A 16,264-nucleotide genomic window follows, 5' to 3' on the forward strand; every position below is an offset into this window, starting at 1 on the left:
GTGTCTTTTTACTGTCTTTTTTTCTCGTTCATGGCAAGTGGCGTCACATCGCGATCTGCAAACAGCTCTATGGCGATTGCAGCGGACGTCCCGAGTTCGATATGTCTAATGTCCAGTTCGTTATTGTTATTTTACAAGTCGGTAAGTTTCGAGTGTCCGGCATAAAGAACAATTAGCTTTATATAAGTTCTTCATATCCGGGTTCAGCTCTACTTATAAATCATCGTCATCATGATCATATATGCCATCCTGGTAACTGAGTGAAAGATAAAATAAAATTTACATTACGGAGTTCTTTTTTTTCGGAGTCTTAACCTGCACAGATTCCTAAAATTTTAACGACTAAATTTGAAAGCTAAAATATTCAAAATAGTTATTAGCTTTAAACAGAATATTCCACGAAGACTCGGGCTGATACAAACCGATGGCTATTCAAACCGCGCGTTTGGACGGAACAAGATACGCGGAAGAGTAACTGCATTCGCATCCCTAAAACACTAGTTTTGCAAGTTGCTCAAGTTGAACCGACATTGCAACCGATGGCTGCAGTTTATTTCTCAGACCATGCATCGACACTCTGCTGAGGATGAAAAGAACAAAGACAATTTAAGCGAATCAATGCCGCAAAAAACACACGGCTGTCCCCAGCCACACCCATTTTTCTCTCTTTTATTCTTTCCACGCCGCTTCAATGGGCATCGCACGCCTATTGGGCCAGCGCGGCATAGTGTTCAGAAGGTCACTTTTCGTGCGTTCACCTCGTGCCCTACCGCACTGACGAAGCCACCCGGCAGGCAAAGGTGCTTTCCCGGTACAAAAGAGAGAGAGAGAAAAAAAAAGAAACGCTAAAACAGGGAACAACAGTTATATATGTGTAAAAAAACATATGACCGTGACATTAACAAAACGGGTGGGGCCATTGCGTGTGGTGGCCTACGCAGCACATGGCGGGCTCTCACGAGCGCGCCCCTCCCAACCGCGCCATCTGTCTCCAGCGGAAGGAGAGAAAAAAAAAGAAAGAAGCAGAGCGAAAATAGGGCGAGGTTAAAGAAAAAAAAAAATGAAAAATCGAGAAAGCGGGCAAGTGCTCTGCGTTGATTGGGCTTCTTTGCACGCACCGCAGACATGCAGAGAAGACCTCTTTGTGCACGGACGGAGCGTGCTTTGAGCGCTCGGTCTGAAAGCACCGGGCAGGAAAAAGGAAACCGGTTAATCACGCCACGAACAATAAAAGGCAAAATGAGCAGTGGTTCATGCAGGGCGCCTAGGTAAAAAAAAAAACAAATTGAAGAACTTTCACTAACTTGAAACTGGATATATTTGTTTAGCTCGTTGACGGTAGAGTTCAACCACTCGTGGTCAGTGTAAATTACAAACCTTATAGGGAACACTGCCGCGCGCGAAATAAACTTTTGGTTGAGAATCAGCGCTTGCCCTGTGTTCTCGTTCATGTTCCTTTCTTGGCATGAGCTGAATGAAAAACGTAATTATAGTGAACTAACCAGCCTGACCGAATATCCTCAGGCGGTGTGACCTCCACGTGAAGATCATGTTCTTTAAGGCAGCGGAGAGCATACACGGGTTTCAGGAATGTGTTTGTGCTGTAACGTTGTTCCAACCACCCAGAAACAGGGGAACGGGACCATTCTCTCCACGTCTATTACGAAATATGGTTTTCGTATGGACGTAACACTGGTTAACCAGGCTGAGCCCAGTTAGCTTCAATGCACCTGAAAATGCCCTTAGCCCCGTAAGGCCCCCACTGCAGTTCGACATGTAGAAATATATTAACTTGTTCAGCTTTCATTCGCCTACCCTCTCCACGAAATAACAAAATAATTGTGTGTTTATTACCTACGGTAATTACTAATACGTAATTGGCTTGCTGAACTACCGAAACTTAACTCACTAGAGCATATCGAGAACGCTGTTATATATAGGCTTCCCATGCCTAAATTAAAGCCGTCAGGTACCAAACTAACATTTGCAATACGTCGGGACATTGCAACGCTAAAACGTGTTGGGTTTCAGTATGCGGGAGGCTGTACGTTTAATTACGTGCTCAGTCGAAGTGAAACTACCTAGTAGCACACTGATTTATCCCCCAGGACACTCACTCATCGGGGAATTCCCCGAAGAACACCCGTTTCTCCAGCCCCACCATTTGTATCAACGTTCGAAGCCTCGCGGTTCACGCCGGCACGCGCGCTCACAAACGGGCATCCGAACCGAACGTTGCATAACGCTCGACCGTGGCCCAAGAAAACACCGAGCCGCAAGCCGACTGTCCCTTTCAGAAGGGCCGAACCCGAAATAGCTAGATAGATGCGTGAAAGGAAAAGGAAATTTACTCTGGCGATGACGTCAGCGCCGACGAAACCGCGCATTAGCGGGTCTCGAAACGGCGAAAAGAGGTTCGGTGGAGCGACTTTTGGCTCGAGAAAGATACGGTGCGGGGCTGCCCCGCGAGATGTTTAGCTTAGCCGCCGAGGGCGTTGGATAAACATTTTCGCTCCGGAGATTGCGCACACAGCGCCAAGCGAGCGAAGCGGCGGCAGGGCAGGGACGTTCAGTGCAATATGTGAATTGCCAGCGAAAACCAAATTAGGAAAGCAATCAAGAAAAGACGCTGTACTATCAACTGATGGTTTGAAGGAGAGTACGAAGAAAAGCAAGACGATACTGCTGCGCATGCGTGTAATCGAAAGGCATGACGTACGAAGTCGACCTCCTCATGCCGACTGAAGGGACGCTGATGCAGTTACTTGCCTGACTACATCTTGTTGGTTCGGCCCCCGCATCACCCCTTCCTCCTCTCCGCGTTTTATAAAGTTGTTCTTCAAAGAAGCATCGCCACTGACAGCAAGAACATAATATCCATAACCAACAACTGATAAAGCAATAAATGATAACAAAATACCTAAAAACAAATAGTGCGACACAGACGCCTAAATGCGTCAAAAGACGTGACCAGACACGGGGCTAATTCCCAAATGTTCTTTTCGCGTTAAAAAAATTATTGCAACGAAAACTTTTCTCGTTCAATTTTCAATTGAAAAATCACTATTGATAGAAGTCCCTACATGATGAAAGCATATTAGTCACACATATAAATAATGGCGTTACAAGGTTCGACAAGTTAGCTGTACAATAGAACATTTATTTTTCTTGCTTTTACGATTCGTTAGAGGAAGAATCTGGACACGAGCGTCGCGGATGTCTCCAGAGATGTGTTTTCCTCATCCTTGCAGAATGTACCGTTTAGTTTAATGTGTAAGTTATGACTGCGTGTTCTTCCAACATTTAAATTCTTCTTGCTGTTTCAATGCCACTACAATAATGCTCATCTGCACGATGTAGACTTTACGACAAAGAGTGCAAAATAAATAAATGGGGAAAGTGAGCTCTTCGGAAATCTCTTAAATGGAGGAATGCAACATATTGTCATCCACGTGATAGCAGCGCCAAGCTATTAAGGAAACCTCCGTATAGATTTCTTAGAATGCTTCACAGCTGAAGAAGAGATCGTTCTGGTCCGGGTGTCTAACACAGGACCAGCGCCTTTTCGGGGCAGCCACTCTGCCACCTGAGCAGGCTATAGCAGGTCGCAGCGCGACGCCCAGTTAATAAATGGAAGCTCAACGACACAGCGTAATATTTAGGGGGGCCTCCGTAGCTTCGTGCAACAGTTGGGTTGATGACACCTCCCCCCTCTCCACCACCTGCACCTTTCAATTAAACAACTAGTAGTAGACAGCGGCGGTGATTAGATTTAAAGGAGACCGCGACACTATAGCGGAGAACTCTCGTCTGAAGGACTCCTCCCATTAGCTGGCCACACCGTGCGTCATTCTTTTGTGAGCTCAAGTGCAGTCGCACAGAAGCTTGAAGTGCATGGCACCAATATCGCTATAAAGGGACCGAGGTCGCAACGTAAGAGGAAATCACATCGTAGTCCCGCAAAACCTAATTAAAAGAAAAAAGAACTTGAAGAAGCGCGACATCGAAATCCGGAAAGGTCACACACGTGTCGGGCATAGCCCCCGAAGCCGAACTCTTGGCGAAGCAGTGCGCTGTCGGAAATGCGCGTAAAGTACAAGAAATAAAAAGAAAAGACAAGAAAAAGAGTAAATATATCAGGGGCCGCTACAGAAACACGTCGGCCTCTTGAAGAAGCGCGATGCGGCAGCGGCCGTGAGGCATGGCTTACTTTATTTTTCTTTCCAAAAATATCGGCTCAGACTATTTTTCTTTTTTTTTTTTGTTCAGCGCAGATCGCTAGGTAGCGCGCGCAAACGCAGTCAACTTTGAAGTGAATGCGCCCCAACCTTGTATTTGTAACATGAAGTCGACCACGTGGGGTAAATAAAAGGCGCTGAATAATTTAAATATCGCCAGATAAAATACGCATTGGATTGAGTAATTCAACGAATTAACAATTTGCGTGTAATGTGTAATAAATTGCCAAACATACCTGTCAGTGAACGTAAACACTTGAGATTAAGACAGCTTGCCATTTATTTTGTGTGCGTTTGTGTAGGTAGCCACGTGTCCTACCTCAAATAAAAATGTGTGTTAGATATGTTGCCTGTGTTTGATGTGTTTTCGTGTGTTTTTAATATTGTTAAAAACAACCTGCCTCTTCATATCTCGATATTTTACACATCCTCTCGAGCGACCAGAAACCAAACGTACGGAAATTTTAATCTTCCTCCAACTAGGAATATTTACGGACAACGTTTGCTTCAGTTTTCAAGGTCAAAAATTTGGAATAAACTACCAGCAGAAATAAAACAAGCAAATAATTTTTTTCCGTGCTTAAACAATACTTGCTTAGCCTGAATAACCCATTTCAACGTGAACAATCATGATCTCCTTTATTGTTTTCGTAAATCGTTGAAGCCTGCTAAAAAAATACCATGCCTCATTGTTGTTTAGATTTTTTTTCGAGATTAATAATGTATGCTTTAACCGTCATAATAATGAAGGAATTTGCCTGCAATCCTCTTGTTAACTAGTGTCGTATATTAGAAATGTTTAATACCGTAACATGCTTTTCACTATTTCGCATTTCTTTTGTACGCTCGTGCTACGTAAAGGTGTAAGATGGATACGTGTATGCACGTGATGTATCTCACTTGTTTTTGTACTTATAATTTAGTTTTCATTGGACCCACAACTAGCCTATGGCTATGGGTCCAACCAGCTTTGGTATTTCTGTATGTTCTAAGTCTGCAAATAAAGAATTAGAGAATTAAAAGAATCAAAGCCCACCGTGTAAGTTTACAGGACAGCAGAAATGAAGAGTAGCTGGTAGGCGGGAGAAAAATTGCAATAGGACGAAGGCTCCAATCGCAAAGGGAGTCTGTGTACTCCCTTCAGGCGTCAATTAGTTCTCTCCATTGAATAATAACATCCCAGCACATTTCTTGTATATCCAGAATCATGAAAAGCGCACAGCTGCCAAACAGGTTGGGATTTACGATGCTTCGATGAATTTGATCAAAATTACAGGATGTAGACTTTGCGAGAGCTCTGTACGCGAACGCCAGATATTAGAACATGCGTAGCATACTTGAAAGGAACCTACCTGACCAGTCAAAGAATACGCTTGCTATGAAACATTGAATTAAAAAAGGAAACAATGAAAGAACTTAACACGCTATACACGACGACATACGTAGATCGAGAACAACCTTCCTGCTCATTTTATTCTAACAATGAACATATATTATCTAAACTCGCAGCACAGGTCCAATAAAAGGAGTTTCATGGTCTATTCGACACATTTAAAACAACGTTCTCATCAGTACTTTTGCTTTTGATGCAGTATCTTGGGCTGCACAATTGCGAACGCAGCCCCTCAATGGCATACAGAGGTTGACGAACTGCGACCGAAGCTTCTTCAAATTTGCTCCCCTATCGGACTCTATAGCGCTTCGCGAAATTTTCGACGCTCGCGTTAGCACTTCATCATGATCCTTCCGGCAGCAGCGCCAGCGCCGAGTCACCGTTACAGCCGAATTTCAGCGCTTTGAAATGGAGCCATTCGGAGGCCCCCATTCGTGTATTCTCCCAACCGAGGTGAAAGAAAATCAAAACCAGCGTCTAAAGCAGCGCCGTCACAAAAGAAAAACCCTCCTCTCCTTCGCACCGCGACTGCTGCGAATCAAAAAACGGCGGCTCCTAACGGTACCTGGCCCTGTTGCCGGCGGTGGCAGCTAAACTTGTAAATGCGACCGAACGGCCCCCACACCGATGAAAGTAAAGCACGCGACCAGGAATCGCGCGCGCTCGCCAAAAACGAAACAAGCGTCATTCAAGCAGGCGCACAACCTTTGGGCAAACCTGTTTCTTTTTTTTTTAATCTTTACATTCTCTCTTCTTCTTGATCTTCTGGGGAACGCACAATGGCGCCGGCACACTTCTAAACGCGATAAAGCAAGAGGAAACGTAAAAAGGAAAAAGTAAAGCGCGCGAAAACACAACGAAAATGTGCGGGGAGTCCGCGAGGGTGCGCTGGCGGCGGCGTTAGGGGGTGCGCGTCGAACAAAGGATAGCGCGGGGTAGAGACGATGGCTTTAGTTGTAGGTTGAGAAGAACGAATATAAAAAAGGGAGGCGGGTTCGGGAGGAGGGGCTGTGGGTTGGGGGGGGGGGGGGGAGAAAGAAAGGATCTCGCGAATTCATCATCGGCGCGAGACCGCGGGGACAGCGTAACGTTCGTCGAAAAGTACACGGAGCCGTGCTGTTGTGTACTTTCCATAAAATGAAGCTGGTTTGAGCCGCTGGCCGACAGCGGATCCACACTGGCCCGGGGACGATCCAGGCATGCGTTCGCGCCTGAAAAGGCAACCGACTGCAACACACACACACAAACGCAAGGGCGGCTGCAAAATGCGTCCCGGCCACATCGCGAGCTCTCTAGACTGCCGAGCGCTGAAGGATGACAAATAGCCGCCAGAACGCTTTAGCATCGCGTACATGGCGCGTGCGCTGCGCTGTTAGCTTTTTGAAAAGGCGCACACAGAGCGAATAACGCAAGAAAAAGAAAAGAAAAAAAAAAGCAAGATTGAGTGCCCAGTGCACAGCACTGACGCGGTGGCATGGCAGACGATAGACAGGAACAGACGACGAAACAGAGCAGGCGGGCAAAAAACAGACGAAGGAGGTAGAGAAAAAGCGAGCGCGTTCGCGTTATAGCAGACGATCGAAAAATATAGGGAGAGCAACACGAAAGGGGAAGAAAAAAAAGGAGGACTCGACGAGGCCGATCTAGCGCGAAAACGGAAAGCAAACGAGAAGAGAGAACCTGAGGGAAGAAGCAGGAAAGAAGAGGAAAAAAAAAACGGGGGAGGAAATGGCGAGTGGCCGACCGGCCTTCCCGTCGTTCCTGGCGCGCTGCGAAAGCGGGAGGGCAACGGGAGCGTGCGCTTCCTCCCGCTACAGCGACGCCGTGCGGAGAAGCCATCTTGGAGCCGGCGCTCCACGGCGAGAAAAAACGTGGTCGCGGCGCCGTGTTTTCGAGACACGCCGGCAACAACCACCGACGTTGCCAACGGGAACGGGACACTTCGAAGCGCTCGGCCTCAGTTTTGCGAACGATGCGAAGGGAGACGAAATAAAAGCGGCGGCCAGCTGTCGTCGACTGCGGACCATGCGGGTGAGACGCGTGGCACGCTGGGAGGGGGAGACCTCGGGATTTTCGGGAACAAAGGAACGCGTCCCACGCTGACTCAGCATCGACGCGGTTCGATGGGGCGCGTGGCGTGGTGCGATACTGTCGCGCTACGCCGTGCAGCGGGCAAGTACTGGCAAACTACTGCACTCTCCAAAGGAAGACAATTATAGCGGCAGTCACTGTTTACAGCTTTTCGCGGCAGGCTTGAAGACAGGCCGGCACCGGCAATCGATAGTTATTTACACCGTTCTCTTTTAGTAAGGCTGCCACTGTTTGATATTGACTAGACGACGCAGAACACTTTTCGTAACGTAGCAACACCGCGTATCCAGTGTTTCGCGCTCAATGAACTGCTTCCTTATGCTCTTTGTAATTGTTAACGCATTTTAGTGAAAGTTGCAGTGAAACAAGCGCTGACAACTGAACAAAGCGACAAATCAGTCGCGAGGATTTTGACTGCTCCTACAAATAAATAAGGCGTCGATGTGGTTGCGGCTTTTTGACACGGGAAAAGCGCATAAAGGAAATAGGGTATACCGGGCACTACGGAGTAAGTTTAGCATATGCAGCTTGTCCTGCTACTTACAAAAAGCCTTTCGAGAAATATTTCGTGCTAGAAATAAGCGCGTAGGGAAACAACTGAATATGGCATCGACGGGAAGACAGCGTAACGCAAAATCGAATGACTCGTCGCGGTGAATCCTAGTGTGATGGGAACACGCCATCAACGCAAGCCCATTTTAGGGAACGCGTGGCGATAGTTTGACGTAGGTTGGAAACGCGACTACCTCGCTTTTGTTATGCGCATGTGAGCAGGACACGCACTGCGGCAGACATTATTTAGTTGTCTTTACAACGAGGTTTGCGAGAAGTGAAAGAGCAAATGCGTGACAGAAGCCGCGGCGAAACAGGAACAGACCACTCACCTTGGTTCGAAAGACCGCTCTCCGAAGAGTTAACCCAAGCGAAACTCGTCGTGGTGATGAGGTGTTTGGAGTAGCCAATACCGAGGGGAGGACAGTTGTTGAGCGCGGATTATCTTCTGAGTCGGCGATCACCAGTTGGAGGAAAAGGAACGAAGGTTCGGCCACGTGAACACGAAGCTGGTCTCACGGAGAATCCCGGTGGTTCGCGAGATTAGACCTTTGTCGTCTGCTGAGCGAGCAAACAAGGGCTTTGTTTTCTTTTCTGTCACCTCCGGTTGTCTGTGCGGGTGGGGCAGCGACCACGCGGCGTGGAACTTGTGCGTTCTCTTGTGCAACAAAAGCGATTTGACGGAGGCTGGACCTCTGCGCTGCGTACTTCGCTCTCTTCAAACTCTTTCGCGCTAGCGACGTACTCGTGGGGGAGGCCTTCTGCACACTCGTAACGAAGCAGACGACGCGACGACGGCCACGCGTCCAATCACCACGCAGTAAGCAAGCAGACGACAAACACGTCCTGCGTGGAAGACGACGACGAAGCAGACGATTCTCTTTGCGCTGTATAGCAGACGACGCTGAAAAAGCACACCGTAATAGCACACAGGGAGGTGAGGACTTTGGATGGGGAACTTGTAGGTCGGGTGAAGTTTTCTCTCTCCTGCTCTCTCTTGCTGTTCTTTTTTTTTTTTTCTGTTAGTGATGAAGAAAACTAATCGGGCAAGTTGGAGGGGCACTCTTCTTCCTTTTTTTTTTCAGTTGATACTTCTTCTCCCGGAGCTGATGTTGGTGGAAAACTTGGCGCCGAAAAGGCAGGCAACTCAGACACGCGGGATGAACGCAAAAGCCGATATAGAAGAGAGACACAGATCGAGAGAGAGAGAGAGACAGATAGACTGAGAAAAAACGGAGCTAAAAAACAGAAGAAAAAACGAAACCGGTGTACCCCGACGTGTCTACTGCAGAACACAACACAACCGACGTTCCGTCGACCGTACCAACTAAATGACGGAACCCGGGAGCCGGGCGCCCGATAAAAGGGGAGCCGCTCCACTCACCGGCACTGAGGTAGCGCTCCGCGATCGCGTCGGTAACCGCGTTCCAGGGTAGAATCAATGGTGTCGTGAAATTTTGTCGACGCTGCTAATGACGGGGAATAGCGTAAGAACGGCGCCAAGGAGCTAAAAATGCTCTCGTTCGTAGGTTTTCAAAGCCGAGCACGAGGGAACTATTTTCAGGAGCGCACTCCCACGAGCGATGGGCGAGGGCGCCGCGCGCACCGCGGCTCCCGCCACAGCCCTCCTCCTCTCCAGCGCGTTCATCTTTCATTCTCTTTCTATCGAGCCCTTCCTCTTTCTCTTCTCGCATCTCTCGTGCGGAACCTCCCTCCTCTTCCTCACTTTTTCTTATTCTTTTTCCTTCCTCCGCATTCATCCTGCGCTCTGTTCTTCCTCGCGCCGTGCTCTCGGAGTTCTTTTCATCGGCGTCGTTTCATCGTCGTCTGCTACTTCCGAAGCAGACGGGCAGAAGAGAGCGCGCGTGCGGTGGGAGTGGTTTTCTCCGGCAGACACCGACTCGAGCCAGAACGCTTGTTCGCCCGCACCGACTGGCAATCGCTGGGCGTCGTCGTCTTGTTCGGTGTTTCGAAAGCTCTCTAGCTCCTGAAGAAACTGGCAAAGGAAAACTTCGGTGTACTTAAGCGAGCTTCGTTGCCACTCATTGCAGCGAGTGGGAGTATTTTATTTACGCGGCGCACAACTAAACGTTCTTTATATATGATGACATTGCAACCGCGCACATACCGTATTTTCGAGCATATAACCCGCCCTTGCATATAACCCGCACCCCTAACTTTGAACTCCACAAAAAATAAAAAAATAACCCACACGCTTATCCGAAAAAATGAGGACTAGGAAGTTACAACTATGCGCAGCCATCATTTCGTTTTCAAAACAAATTTATTTCAAAACGACCACCGCAACGTTGTCAGCGGTGCCGTCGATTCACTGCTGCCATCCGAGGCTTCGTCGCCGCTCTCGAAGATGTTATCGTCTTCGGAACCATCTCGCAACAGCTCTGTTGCCGATTTCTTCAGCAGCAGCTATGATCTTCAGTTTCTCTTTCACAGTGAAAGACTGCCGCCGAGACACATTCATGATGCTTCTGGCTGGCCAACTGCGCAAACTGGGCGTACACAAACGGCACCTGACTCGTGTGAAAAGCGTGCGAAAAGCACAGCACACTCATACCGAAAACCATTTTTCTTCCTCCATGCCAAAAAGCGTCTAACCAGACTATGAATGTGGATCAGGCAATAACCGGTGTTGGCCTCTTATTGGCCTAACACACGTCGATGTCGATAGGCATGCGGACAATGCGGACTCTGCACGGCAGGCCGCGCGTTGCAGTGAAGCCGACCCCCACCCCCTCCCTTCGCGAATATTCGCAGATAACCCGCACCCCCACTTTTTAAGCACTTTATTTCAATTTTTGGTGCGGGTTATATGCGAGAAAATACGGTATGTTCGGAAACCGCATATCTTCTGGGTTTTTAATTTTCCTATCGTCCACGAGAATGCGCGTTCATCAAAACTCAATGTCTTCAATCCTGTCATATCTTATGAATAAAATGTCGTAATAATTGTGCTTTTGATAGTAATGTCACCAACCACTTACCTGTTATCGGTAGTTCTGAAAATGTCTGACATTCAGAACTCAAATATCTGAAATATCGTCTGACATTCTACTGCCTGTGTTTGCGGCGTATCTCATAATTATCATAATCATCATTGAAATCCCCATCATCATCCTCGTCTTCACCGTTATAATGTTAAAATCCGCAGCACGAGGAAAACCTTTGCAGAGATATACAATAACTCAACTATTTCACCTTTGTGTTTATCAAAATACATGGACACCCATGGCATTTCTAGCCGAAGTGCTTCAAATGTGTGTTACTATGTATTCTGGGCAGGGATACAGACGAACGACATCATCCAAATGACAGCCGTCAAATATTCACCAATTTATCCATCATACAAAAAACAGACATAAAAGGCATGACACTGCTCCATGTTGTCCTTGGCTGTCTAATTCCAGCGTACCTTGTCTTTTTGTTTTATAATTTCAATCAGTCTCTTTTTTAATCTCCCCCGAAAGTACAGCGCAATTCTGCCTGATCATCCAGGTTACCTGAAAAAGCGAACATTCGCGATGTTCAGTTACCTCTTTAAAAAACTCCAGCTAATTACCATTTCAGTTGTTCACTTTAGGACCCATGTTGAAATTGCTAAATTAAACCCGAGCAGTGGTGAAGACTCGTCAGCTTAAGAGGCACTATCGTGACTAGCTCCACTATCCGAGATATCCGCCCTCAATGCTACGGAGTGGAGTGACATTTACGTCAAGACTATCCGAAAAACAGTCCGTTTAGCAGGTCGAGGTAATACAACACCAACTCATTTTTCATGAGAATATTAGGCGGGCATGTGAAAAGCTCTCGCAGTCTAATAAATTCAGCTATGCAGATATGACTTCATTTCTCAGCTACTGCATGTCTTCTAAAGTAAATAATGGCGTTTCTTGATTATTATTTTTATTTGATAGTTGCACATTACAATATATTATGCAGATAACTTCCGCCTTTTCCATAAATCTCCAAGAAATACCAAAACACTTTCTACACCCACGGGACAAATGACATATGCGGGAGCATAAAAGTAGTAGTAGTAAACCTTTATTCAGAAACCGGACGGGCTGCTACCCGAGCCCTCCAGAAGGGGTAAAAACTAATCATAAAAGGCAGTACTGAGCAATATATATATATATATATAGGTAAAATTATTCGGAGGCCGGGGGTTGCCCTTCGAAGTACTTTAACACCATTGCGTTTTTTGTACAAGCGCAGCCTTGACTGCCTAAACGTCAGCTTTAATTGCTGAATAATACACACCCAGATGCGAACATGTACACACACATGCAGAAATGCCCAAGCAGCACCCATAGTCAATAAAATCAAACTCGAATAATGCACTACGCTACTTGCAATGAGTTACTGCGACAGCAGATACTTATTTAAAACATTTAAAACGCTGCCCGGTGCTATGCACTACTGTGAAAATGTGTTTCAACGGCTGAATGTTTCTCGATTTCCCCCGGTATTGTGCACATCTTGTTCAAACGGTTAAACGATTTTGCACTTCGTTGGAGAAGTTTGGGGCAGTTTCTGTAATGTTTTCCGTATGTTGTGCAATAAACGCCACCCATCCATCGGTGTTTCCACTGCATCTTTCAGCACGAGCTATATTGCGGCATAAGCAAGTTGCTTTCCGCCAAGCCTTTCAACTAATTAGTGACATTTAGACGACCGAGAAGGCCGGTTCGCGCAATTATGGGCTTTGGTGAGGAGGAAAAGCCGTAGGAAACGTACGGACAAGACGGTTTTATTTAAAAACGAAAAGAAAAGGAAAACGTGTGCGTGCGTTTATGCACCATACAGGTCGCAACTTTAATGTCATCCAAAGTTTATGTTTACCCATTCGAGCGTACACAGGCTATGTCGAAAGGTGAATGCGAAATCACGCACATTTTATGCCTTGGAAATAAAGTCGATTGTCATCTCTCTAAATTGGTGTGAAACGTATAGGTGAGAGTCCGAAGACTGAAATAGTTGCTCGATACTTGCTTTTGTAGCAGCAGTTCTGCTGTTTTCTTTAGGCGGATCTAGGTATTTCGGAGTAGGCAATGCTTGATTTCCACATTTGTAGTCACATGTACTTTCTTGTCATTTATGACGGAGTATAATGATTGCCTAAGCACTTTTGTTATTATCCCTGATGTATATAAGGCAGGGCTGCTCGAATAAATAAATAATTAAGTAATATAATACAGAACTACACCAGCACTAAGTTATCTGTATTCCGCGTCCACCTTAAGATTTGCTTCGATAACAATGCAGTGTGGCTTACGATAATCAACACTTGTATAACACAGGGTTACAATTCTTCTTGAGCAGTACTTCTACGGAGGAGCTTGACAATATGTGAGCGTACAGTTCAGTAGCACTGACGCAATTATGCAGTCTTTTCGAATTCTGAGGTTTTACGTGCACAACCCACAATCTGATTGGGAAGCACGCTGTAGTGGGTGGACTCCGGATTGTGGCCACCTGTAGTTCTTTAATGTGCACCTAAATCTAAGTGTACGCGAGCGTTCTTGCATTTCGCCTCCATTGTATGTAGCCTATCGAAGTTTTGTTTTCTTATACATAAAAAAACAAATGTCCTGTCACCAACGTATGCAACTTTACGTTCGCGTGTAATTATAATAATAACCGGCGTTCTGAATACGCTACACCAAAGAAAAAATGCAAATTCACACAACGTACCGCCTACGATTCACAGGCGATAGTTAAGGGAAACAGCAATTCAGCGCAAACGGTTTTTGATAGCTCGGACAGCATAATTCTACACTTGTTGGTACGAAAACATTTTCCTTGCAGAACAAGAAATTAAAAGAAAAACTTATAGAAAACTGCAGCCCAGGACAAAAAAAAGGAGTGTTTTCTAAAATACTGCATAAAAGAAGAACTGTAAAATCTGTAGGTGGCCAGGAGGCATCACATTAGGCACTCCTGCAGCGTTGATTTTGTGTTTCCGTAAGCGGAGCAACACTTACTAATAAACAAACTTTTTAAAGAAGCCCAATGCATTGCGGGATTCAGAGGTAATTAAGAAGAGCTGAACAGGACGTAAGAATCGCGCACGGCATGACCGAAGCACAGAAAAAGGAGAGAGAGACGAATAGTGCACGTTGGTAGGTGAACCAGTAGAGTGGCCGGTTCGCTTAGAACGCATCCGCTAACATGTTCTAGAAGTGAGATCACAATTAACTTGCATGCTCAATTTTCGGTTTCAACAGCGCCGGCGTGAAAATGTCTAAAAAACACGTGAAACAAGCACCAGCTAATTTAGCTGACATTCACTATTACTCCGAACCCCTATCCTGTATACGCTCGTGTCAGCTGTTTCTAACGAATTGTACATCAAACGATTGGTAAGCCAGAACTGAGGAGTACCATAGATACGTGCATGTGTTCACTACCTTAAACAGGAGAGAAGAGGAAAGAAAATCTCCCGCTCAGAAAGGAACGTCGTGTTTATTTAATTCGGCCACTGTCAAGCGTGCTCATTGACGCCAGCGGGTCGAGTGACAAGGCCGGTTAACATAAACCCACTTAACCGCGTTCATGCGCACTTCGCTAGACCAGTCGACCCATCGCCGTCGAATTCAGTCATCCCGACCTGATGCTCTGTCGGCCCAACTCCCCACAGCGTATGCGCAAACCCCCCAAAACTGCATTACGATCCGACAAGCCGACTCCCCTCGACTTTGCGAGGTTCACGCAAACGTAGCTGCAGTAACCTAACGACACTGATGGCCGTTATAGTGATGTAATACGCTCCTTAATTGGCCTGTGCGCGCAGTAAATAATTCGACTCTCTTCCTCCTTTCTCTTCACCGTTACAAGCGAATGTACAGGGTGTTTCTTTTTCTATATTTTTTTGTTGAAAATATAGATTTTTGTATGCAGATGCAGGGAACCAGGCGGTTTCGCATACGAGTTCCAAGGTGACGTGGACACACTTTGCCGCTAAAAACGTGAGCTTCAGAAGACCAATTAACGGAAATTAGTTTTTTTTCCCTTTTTTATCAGTGCCTTGGGGGCGGTTGTCTTAAATGGCAGATTTGGAGACAGTGGCATATTCATGCGCACCCACCTTTTAAAAATCTTGAGCATCGTACCCGATTCGAGATATTCAAGAAATTCCAAAGCTCAATCGAGGCAATATCGAGACAGCGCATTCCGCTGTGCGTCAGACGGAAACGCCCCGTACAGAAGTGCGGGATGAAGTTTGATAGCACGCCACGACTAATCGTAACCCGCCAGCCAGCGCCACAGGCCTGCCAAGCAAAGCGTGCCGTATCAGTGGCTGCCGCGACTGGCCGAGACGTTCGATTTCCAACTTTCTCACGCTTGTATTCACGGGCCGGGCCCTACTGTATGTTTTACTTTATTCTTTGAGATTTGTCATCTCGCTCTTCCTTTCCTCCTTCCTCCCCTCCTTCCTTCTATGTTTGTCTCGTCCTTTCCGAAGAGTAGGCAGGCGTTGTGACCCTTGTGGTGGCAGTTGCCACCCTTGCTTCTCGCTTTCTCTTTCCTGTGTATATGTCTACAAATCAAATAATAATAATAATAATTTGGTCTGATATGATAGCGGGGCCGCCTTTTACGCTCTCCCACGGCACTCCATTTTGACATTGCCTGGATTGACCAATGAAATTGTATATTATCTAGAATTAGGTGCGACTTTATAGATCTTTGAAAGATCAGGGTGAGGGTGCAATAAAATGTCACTGCCTTCGAATTCGCCATTTCATTAGTAAGGCACCACGAAAAATTAATTTTTTGCTAATTAGTCGTCTGAAGCTCACGTCATTAGCGGTAAAGCATGTACGGTTCGCCTATACGCTTCGCCTAGGAACTCGTCTGCAAAGACACTACCATCGCTGCGCTTATAGCCTTTTTATAAAAATCTGTATTGTCTAAAAAAAAAGATCATGAGCCATTCCACTCTGTTAAGGTGGATGACCAGTGAAGCTGT

General features: G+C 46.3%; 1 protein-coding gene across 2 annotated transcripts in view; it reads right to left on the bottom strand.

Moving 5' to 3' along the window:
* Positions 1–16,264, bottom strand: part of LOC119433950 (ELAV-like protein 3) — a 171,750-nt gene that overhangs the window by 123,504 nt on the left and 31,982 nt on the right. Inside the window, exon 1 of one of the 2 annotated variants that reach the window (XM_037701241.2) lies at positions 8,607–9,585. The exons of the other annotated variant lie outside the window; for it this stretch is intronic. The gene's annotated coding sequence lies outside the window, so the exon portion shown is untranslated. Of the gene's footprint in view, positions 1–8,606; positions 9,586–16,264 lie in introns of those variants that run through there. 2 annotated transcript variants of the gene reach the window in all.

Source organism: Dermacentor silvarum, chromosome 11 (assembly GCF_013339745.2).
Source record: "Dermacentor silvarum isolate Dsil-2018 chromosome 11, BIME_Dsil_1.4, whole genome shotgun sequence".
NCBI classification, from domain to species: Eukaryota; Metazoa; Arthropoda; class Arachnida; order Ixodida; family Ixodidae; genus Dermacentor; species Dermacentor silvarum.